Source organism: Macrotis lagotis, chromosome 1 (assembly GCF_037893015.1).
Source record: "Macrotis lagotis isolate mMagLag1 chromosome 1, bilby.v1.9.chrom.fasta, whole genome shotgun sequence".
NCBI lineage: Eukaryota > Metazoa > Chordata > Mammalia > Peramelemorphia > Peramelidae > Macrotis > Macrotis lagotis.
The window spans coordinates 384,395,812-384,405,540 of NC_133658.1; the positions used below are offsets into that span (position 1 = coordinate 384,395,812).

Genomic DNA, 9,729 nt, shown 5'->3' on the forward strand with positions numbered 1-9,729 from the left:
TGAGAAATTAAATGACTTGTGAAAATTAATGAATGAGTGACAGAAATACATGATTGGAATCAAGCAGCATACAGGGTCCTACTCTATCTGCCTCGCATTGTTTAATTTCCATTGTAATCATTTACTATTGGAAATAGGTATACTATTACAATTCAGAGTTTATTTACTGTTTTGTTGATTATTCAGAGAGATTTAAGAAACTAAAAAATATTAATAATACAGATTAAACTTAAAAGTATGCCATGTATTTCTTTTCGGAGAGTTGGTTGTTAAAATAAACTAGCACTCACTAGAATTCATCTTTTTTGACATTAAGAAAGGAGCTTTACTCTTGACAACATGTTGTCTTCATTATTTGGGCTTCAAGATTGATCTTTCAGTATCAATTTCACTACTGAATTTCCTGAAGCATTTAAAGGGTTAATGAGGTATTTCTCTTAACTCTAAATCATTACTTCCTACTCAATCTTTAGATTATTTCCTAATCCTCCTATTATAAAACAATATTATATAGAGGAAAAGAATATTGGATTTGGAAAGAAATATGAATTCTTATTTTGAGCCTTTCATTATTAAACTGCATGATTGTGAACAAATCCCTGTACAATAGGAATGTCTGATTAGGTTTTTCCCCATTTCTGAAATTCTATGATCATTGGATCATAGATTTAGAGACAGATGGGATCCTAGAGGTCATTCAGTGTAATCTTCTTGATTCTCTCCAAGAAAATGAAAAATATTCTTTCTTGCTACATATCCAAATTATGTCACATTTTCCTAGAAAAGTATGATCAGAGCTAATGTTTTTTATTCTAGTTGAACACCATTGATTAATCTATAATTGACTTTTCTGAAAATATTAGGAAGATTGTTGATTGCTGTGGTGATTGAGATAATGTTTATCCTTTGGCATTTAGATCAACAAGGATGAACTCAAAGGAAATAGCCAGGTTTCCTTACCACAGGATCAAGTGAGTTACAACAATTGTCTGATAAATTTGATGTGTAGATAGTTAAATGGGGTATTTAGCTCCATTTTAGAGCCCAAATTAACAGTAACTGCCATGTATCTTTGATAGGACTCCTTTTCATATAATTGTTTGTAGAAATGACCAAATCTGGGGCATATCTCCAAGATCTCATGTAAAACAACAGATTTATAACTAGACAAGATCTTAGAGACTATTTAATCTAAATGCCCTCATTTGTGTAGATAAGAAAACTAAGGCCCACTAATATTATATTAATTTAATAAGACCATAGAAGAAGTAAGTAGTAGAGCTAAGAATTAAACACTTCTCTACTCCCATGCTGCCTCCCTAGATGTGGAATATTCATGGGCACAAATGATAGATATATATGGTCAGAAGTGTACTAAGAGGTACCCCTCTGAGCCCAGCTAACTCCTTCATTGATCATGATAGAATGACTGCTACATCCATAATTACTTAGTTATTTTGGGCAAGGCATTGAATGGGCTCTCAAAATGATCTGTGTCCTCTTAGAAAGTATGGCACTTTAAATTACTAGCCATTAACACTTTAAGTCGTTAGTTTATTAGTCATTCACCTAACAACATTGAAAGAAATGGGAACAGGACAGGAAAGTTTTAAGAAGAGGTGGAGAGATGGAAAAATTCAGAGTCAAAAGTGTCAGGAGCACAATTTGGGGACTAAGAACATCAGGCCCTTGGGAATGTGGTGGTGGAGGTGAGAGGAAGGAAGGGAGGAATGATTGGTCTAATAACTAATATTTACACAGCATTTATGGTTCTGAGGTTAGGTGTCAAGGCTGATGATAAACACTTTATAGCTATCTTATTTGCTCTTCATAACAGCCCTGGGAGGCAAGTAATATTATTACCACCATTTTAAAAATGAGGAAATAGACAAACACAATTTGCCTAGAGTCACACAACTAGGACATATCTAAGACCAGATTTGAACTCAGGTCTTCCTGATTCCAGGCCTAGGGTGCTTTCTACTGTGCCACCTAGGAAGGGAGGAAAGAAAGAAGGAAAGAATAAAAGAAAGAAAGAATCAAATAAGACAAAATATGTTAAAGCAAATAATTGTAAGATATAGTTATTTCATCATTGCCCCTTTCCCCAAGTGAGTTCACAACAATAACTACTCTCTATGTATCTGGGTGTTATTCAGGTTCTTCTGAAGAGTCAGTAAATGAAGGAAGTAAACATTTCTTAAGAATTTATTAAGTGGAGTTATACCAGAAAGACTTGAATCCAAATCTAGCCTCATATACTTAGCAATAGTGGGATCCTGGGCAAGTCACTTAACTAATGTCAGCCTCAGTTTCCTCACAAGAATAGTATTGACATTTATTGCCTGGGGTTGTTGTTAGAATAAAAGTGATGTTTTAAAAACTTCTTTGCAAACCTTAAGGTCCTATATTTCTGCTAATTTTCAGCATTATCATTACCATCATTGGAACACTGAATATATTAATAGAGAAGTGGGTTCCTGTTCTCAAAGACTTTTTGTTCTAATTCACATATACCAAGGCCAAATATATATTTGTTACACGAGAGATATGAGTGTTCTTTTCAGTTGTATGACTCACAAACCATTCATACCTTTTTTTTATATTGTCCATATCCTTCCTAAATTCTTCATGGGAGAGCACTCATTCTGGAGATCTTCTACATCTTACCTGGTGTGGAAGTCAAGTCAAGAAGCATTTATCAAACACCTACTACATACCATTAGATTATGATAATAGGGACTGGTATTTTGTATTTTTCCACATCCCCATGATTAAGCATAGTGATTGACACATAGTACGTTCTTAATAAATGTTTATTGACTGACTGCCTGCAAGATACTTTGCTTTACTTTGGGGATACAGAGAAAGACATTCTGTTAATAGTTGCTCTTTTTACATGGTTGATCTACCACCTTTTCTGATCTTACATTTTGTGGATGGTATCATTTAGATTCCTGCTTTTGTAAGTCAGTGCTGGTCAGATGTGTGGTGGGGTCCATAACTAGGGAGGCACAAACAATATCAGTTAGGATTTGCACTGTTTGAACCTAATCCAAAGAAATAGCAATAGTACATACTTCTTGTATGTGCTTAACCCAGTTTGTGAGAGTATTGCACAATCTGACTTGAGACACAGATTGCCACTGCCTTACTTCGTTTTTGTTTTTGTTGACAAGAATAAAACAGAAATTATATATGTATGTATATATGTAAAATACAGATCATTAATTATTAATATTATTTTATTTTATCTTTATTATTTTTTTTACTTTTCATAATGTCAGACTTTGCTTTCTCTGTCTCCCTTGACATACATCACTGCCTATAGCTTATTTATGACCTTTTGGTTGGCTATGTAGAATCATAGGAAGAATATTATTCTTTAATGAGTTTTTATATCTGAGAGGAGCTTGAGAATGCTGAAAATGCCACATCATTTCCCAAGTGCATAACCGAATCCTTTTCTTTGTCTTTCATTCTCACAGAAGACCTTGACATCAGGGAGGTAATGACATGACAAGCAGATATATTGGATTTGAAAGAGGAGAAACTGTACTAAGTCACCAGCCTTACTTTCTCCTCCAGAGTCATTTGGGGTCCAGTGGTCAGATGTAAATCGGGATGACTGGAGATGACCCTGGATTCGAGACAATGAGGGTTAAATGACTTGTCCAAGATCACATGACTAGAATGTATCAAGTGTCTGAGTCTGGATTTGAACTCCTGTCCTCCTGACTCCATGGCTAGCGGTCTATTCACTGTGCCACCTAGTTGCCCAGTCTTTTTTATAAACTCTGGGGCCAGGCTGCTCAATTATATGTACTCAGACCAATTCAATCATTCATCTATCTACCTGCATAGTCTAGATCAGGGCTGTTCAACCTTATTTTTAAAAGTTTTTATTAAAACACTAGACAATATATATATTGATTTGTCATTTTAGTGAGAAGTCTGCAGTAGCTCTGCTTCATTTACTAAAGATTTAAACTTTTTTGATTCTTTGTGGATCTACTTAAGGAGTCACTGTAGTATTACTCTGAGATTTGGCATAATTAGCAAAGGCCTTCATTTAGCTTCTTCAAGTTTCATGGTCATGGAATTACTATCTGTCTGCTATGAAAGATAATGCTTCATTGAAGGTGATGCTTTTGCATTAGGATGAAAGAGACAGCCATGAGTGCCATGTCAATACTGTTGGCTTAAAGGAAAATTATAAAGTCATTGAAATTTTGAACTGAAAGGAACCTTAGAGATCCAGTCCTCCCCTTCATTTTTTTAAACAGATGAAGACCTTAAGAATCAAAGAATTTACCCAATATTACAAAGATAAGTCAGAATAAGGATTAGATTCCAGGACTCTTGACTCCCAGTTAAATATTCATTTTATTGACTGCTATTAAAATACAGATATCCATGTGGGGAGTAATACATTATCATAGGTTCAGAGTATTGAGTACTAGAAGATAACTTTTAATGTGAATGGGTTTTCCCCTTTTATTTATTGTGTTGGACAGTATTTAAAAGGTTGATCTTCTTGTTCTTCCTGTTTTTGTTCTGTTCTTCTCCACTTCCTTCTCCTCCTCCTCCTCCTTCTCCTTCTCCTCCTCCTCCTCCTCCTCCTTCTCCTTCTCCTCCTCCTCCTCCTTATTTTTGTATTTTATATTTTCTAATTAGATGTAAAGATAGCTTTCAAAATGCTTTTTTTCAGATTGTTAACATTTATTTATTTATTTTTAAAGATTTTATTTATTTTTAGTTTTACAATTTTTTCCCCATTCTTGCTTCCCTCCTCTCACCCCCACAGAAGGCATTCTGTTAGTCTTTACATTGGTTCCATGTTATACATTTATCTCAGTTGAATGTGATGACAAAGAAATCATATTCATAAGGAAGATAAATAAAGAATGAGATAGTAAAATTACATAATAATATAATGCTTTCCCCCCCTAATTTGACAGTAATAATCTTTGGTCTTTGTTCAAAGTCCACAATTCTTTCTCTGGATACAGATGATATTCTCCATTGCAGATAGCTCAAAATTGTTCCTGGTTGTTGCACTGAAGGGATGAGCAAGTCCATCAGGGTTGATTATCACCTCCCATGTTGCTATTAGGGTGTACAATGTTTTTCTGGTTCTCCTCATCTTGCTCAGCATTAGTTCATGCAAATCTTTCCAGGTTTCCCTGAATTCCCATCCCTTCTGGTTTCTAATAGAACAATAATGTTCCATGACAAACATGTACTACAGTTCGTTAAGCCATTCCCCAATTGAAGGACATTCACTTAATTTCCGATATTTTTGCCACCACAAACAGGGATGCTATAAATATTTTTGTACAAGTGATGTTTTTACCCTTTTTTATAATCTCTTCAGGGTATAGACCCAGTAGTGGTATTACTGGATCAAAGGGTATTAACGTTTTTATTGCCCTTTGGGCATAATCCCAAATTGTTCTCCAGAAAGGTTGGATGAGTTCACAGCTCCACCAACAATGTATTAGCATCCCAGACTTCCTGCATCCCTTCCAACATTGATCATTGTCCCTTCTGGTCATATTGGCCATTATCAACATTCTTTTTAATAAGATTTTGAATTTCACATTTTTCCCCTCCCTCCTTCCCTCCACCGCCCCCAAGATAGCAAGTAATCTGATACAGGTTATCCATGTGCAATTATGTTAAACATATTTCCATTTTCATATATTTCCATATTAGTCAAGTTGAAAAAGAACCAGAACAAAAGGGGGAAAAAAAACACAAGAAAAAAAAACTTTAAAAGAGTTAAAAGAGTATACTTTAGTATGCATTCTGAGTCCATAGTTCTTTCCCTGGATGTGAATGGTATTTTCCATTGAAAGTCTTTTGCAGGGGTGGCTAGGTGGCACAGTGGATAGATCACCGGCCCTGGAGTCAGGAGGACCTGAGTTCAAATGTGACCTCAGACACTTAATAATTGCCTAGCTGTGTGGCCTTGGTTAAGTCATTTAACTCAATTGCCTTGCAAAAAACCTAAAAAAAAGTCTTTAGGAATTGCCTTTCATCACTATTGAGAAGGAATTCAGGTCTTCTTGACTCCAGGTGATATTCTGCATCCACTGTGCCATCTAGCTGCCTCCATAGTTGGTAAATGGAACGTATAAGGCCTAGGACCCTCAAGCTCTGCTCATCACAAAGATTGTATATGATTTCAGGGACTGTCATTAAAAGGCCATATTCTCTTTTAACTCAAGTGTTTACACCTAGAGTTTCCTCAGAGAAATCTACAAATATGTGCATGCCCCAAATGTAGCTAACAGCATCTTAATTCAAGTATGAGTATTTAATGTAACACTGCATATTGGTTGGGAGAGAACGTTTTCGTTACCTGGAAAACTGCAGAAGTTGCAAAGCTCTGTAAGGAACCTATAAGCAAATGCAGAAAACACATTAACTCCTCTAGGAAGGGAACTAAATTTGATGTTGGCTTTGGGGCAACAGTGGGAGAAACTGTCTTATAGAACCTTACACAATCACCCTCTAAGACTAATAGTGAACCGATGGTTTGAATTCCCTCTTCCCCCAAATATACTTTGAAACTACGCTGTGCAAATTTAGTCTTTTATTCTTTTTCCTATTGCAATGGCTACAGTGATTTGGGAACTCCTTCAATTTCTTCTCTAGGGAATATAGTCTACAAGCCCTCAAAGCATGTCCCAAGAAGCCTTAAAAGCTTCTGATACTTAGAAATCTTCCTTCTGTTATTGGGAGGATAAATTGTGAAATTCTACTGCCTCTGAAATGAAGATAAATCTTTGAGTTTGAGGCCCACGAATGCTTCCTATCAACTTTCTTCTCAGGCAAGATAGTTAGTCAAGAGTAGGATTAAAAGGTAGAGGGTGATGATATCAAATCTGGGAAAGGCATGAGAAGTGATGTGTGTGTGTGTGTGTGTGTGTGTATGTGTGTGTGTAGGTGCTGAAAGAAGAGATGGGATGATGATAAAGATAACTCTTTACATCTTCTGATATTGCTCAAGGGATGCCCCTGCTTCTGTACACATAGGCAAATTGTGATTTGAAACTTTAAGGTATTAATCTTGATTAGCATTGTTTATTACTTCAATGGAATGCTTTGGCCAATGGGTCTCTCACTTACAGGCCCTCCTTTTGGTTATAGTGTATCCAACTGACTGATCAGACCAATATGACTTCAGAATGTTTCATGTAAAAATAGACTAAACATTTCGAGTGCATTTTCTAAATATTCATATCTAGTGTTTCCTTTCAATTACCACAATTCTGCCTTGCTCATAGAGTACCTTCTCTGATGGGGGTATATCATGCTGGGCAGTCCTGGGCCAGTATTTCCTATATTGTACAATCAATTCCAAAGTTCCTTTTTTTTTAAATAAACATTCTTTAATATCCAACTTAATCTTGAAATTCACTTACAATGAAAGCAAAATGCAGGAATGGAAAACTCAGGATTCTCTTCTAAATTTTTATAATTTATATTCTGCCTTTCACATCCTTCTATAGTAAAGTTTCTTAATTTTTCTGTCATGGGCTCTTCTTGGTGGTTTGGTGAAGGCTATGAACTTCTTAATGTTTTTAAATGGATTAAGTATATAGTATTACAAAGGTAACCACTTATATTGAGTAATCCAAGTATTAAAAAAATGAACAAGTTCAAAGATCTCAGATAAAGAAACTCTGCTCTACAAAACTCTTGCTGAGATTTTGCATTTTTCCCCCCAAAGAATCAAGAATTCTATGGAGAGAATCTTTTCATCTACTACACTGGAAGAAAAAAAGTTTGCTACTTATGATTGTGCTTAAAATGAAAACTTTGCAAGAGCAACCAATCCCTCCTAAATTAGCATTCAGTGACTTGGACTTATTAAACAAATGACCCAGCTTAGACTGTAAATAGTTTACTAGAACTCAAAAACTATGAATTTCTCTGGCTTCTCAGGGCTTTCATCTTAAGGACAGTTTAAAAATTCCTCTTATTACAATATATCTCCAGTCTGAAATTTAACATTTTCACTGGTGAAAATACTCTCTCTATTAAGAACTACATTCATGCATTCTTTTTTTTTTTTTTTTAGGTTTTTGCAAGGCAAATAGGGTTAAGTGGCTTGCCCAAGGCCACACAGCTAGGTAATTATTAAGTGTCTGAGACCGGATTTGAACCCAGGTACTCCTGAATCCAGGGCTAGTGCTCTATCCACTGCGTCACCTCATGCATTCTTGCAAGTAACTAGCAGGCTTTACTGAGGGGAAAATCAAGAGTACTTAGGAACATTTTTAGCCAAGCAGAACAGACAGCTCCCATTTCAAAGCAGCTCTCACAGAAATAACTTGTCATCTTGAAAATGAGGGCAATGGATCAATGTAAACATGGAAACAATGTAAAGACAGACAAATTGCCTTCTGTGGGGGGAGGGAGGGAAGTAAGATTGGGGAGAAATTGTAAAACTCAAAATCTTTGCATATATATATATATATATATATATATATATAACTCAAGATATATACATATATATGTATATATGTAAAACTCAAAATCTTTGCATATATATAACTCAAAATATATATTATATATGTAAAACTCAAAATCTTTGCATATATATGTCTCTCCCTCTCTCTCTCTCTCTCTCTCTCTCTCTCTCTCTCTATATATATATATATATATATATATATATATGTATATATAAAAGTGAGGGCAAGAAAGCTGTTTCCCTAACTTCCTCCTTTCACCTCCCCGGATACTAAAAATGGCACCTTTCAGTTCAAATACTGATATACAAATCAGTCATCTTTCCTGGGAATGACCAAAGGTACAAAAAAAGACTACAAATGCCAACACAACAAGTACATAAATCATTATTTCTTCCCCAAAATTTTATTCAATATGAAACATATCTCTAAGGTTCTTATTGAGGAGGTTGACCATGTCCAGGACCAAATCCACCTCTAAATTGGAATTCTGTTGCTGACCCAGCCCCAGCTTCAGCCTTCTTGTCAGTACTAGGGGGAGCAGCACTTAGTCTGTATGTGTCTCTGTCAGCTTCACCCCAAGTAAGCCAGGCAGGTCACTCACCCTCCAGACCTTTAGGCCTTGGCCTTCCTCTCTCAGGTATACTTCTGGGAAGAGTGGCAGGCACAATCTCAGGGGGCAGGTGAAGGTGATCCCAGAGGTACTGAATGCCCTCACTGGTGAGATACCAGTAGAAATGCCTCCATGGGAACTGCTCCTTAACATAACCATGACACTTTAGAGACTACATGGCCTTCATGACATGGAGATTGGGTACATTCTTGTCTGCCAGCTCAGAATGCTTTGGCATGTAGACATCCTTCTTGGATACCATTACTCCCTCTTTAAAAAGGAGTTTATAGATGGCAATTCGGTTCTTCTTGGACATCAACATCTCGACGGCAGAGACAGGTGCTGCTCTTCAAGGAGCCCAGGATAGAAAAGAATTCCAAAGTTCTTAAGAGAAACTTTGAGAGAGCCATTGTTTAACTTTTCCTGACCACCCTGGGTGCTTACCTTGTGTGAATTCTCCATAAAATAATATTGACAAGAGTATGTTGTCATACTAAACATGTGCTAAGCTCAAAAGAGTTGTGCTTTCTATAGCAGAATTTGAATGCTTGACATTTTCAATTGAGAAAGGACCACACTATTTGGTGTCTTGTCCTGCCAGGTGATCTGCCAAATGTCTTCCTAAGACAATGC

The 9,729-nt window shown here is 36.1% G+C and overlaps 1 pseudogene; it reads right to left on the minus strand.

Annotated features, from left to right (window-relative positions):
* Positions 1 to 8,920: 8,920 nt before the first annotated feature.
* LOC141518141 (small ribosomal subunit protein eS10-like) lies at positions 8,921 to 9,418 on the minus strand (annotated as a pseudogene).
* Between the last annotated feature and the right edge of the window lie 311 nt (positions 9,419 to 9,729).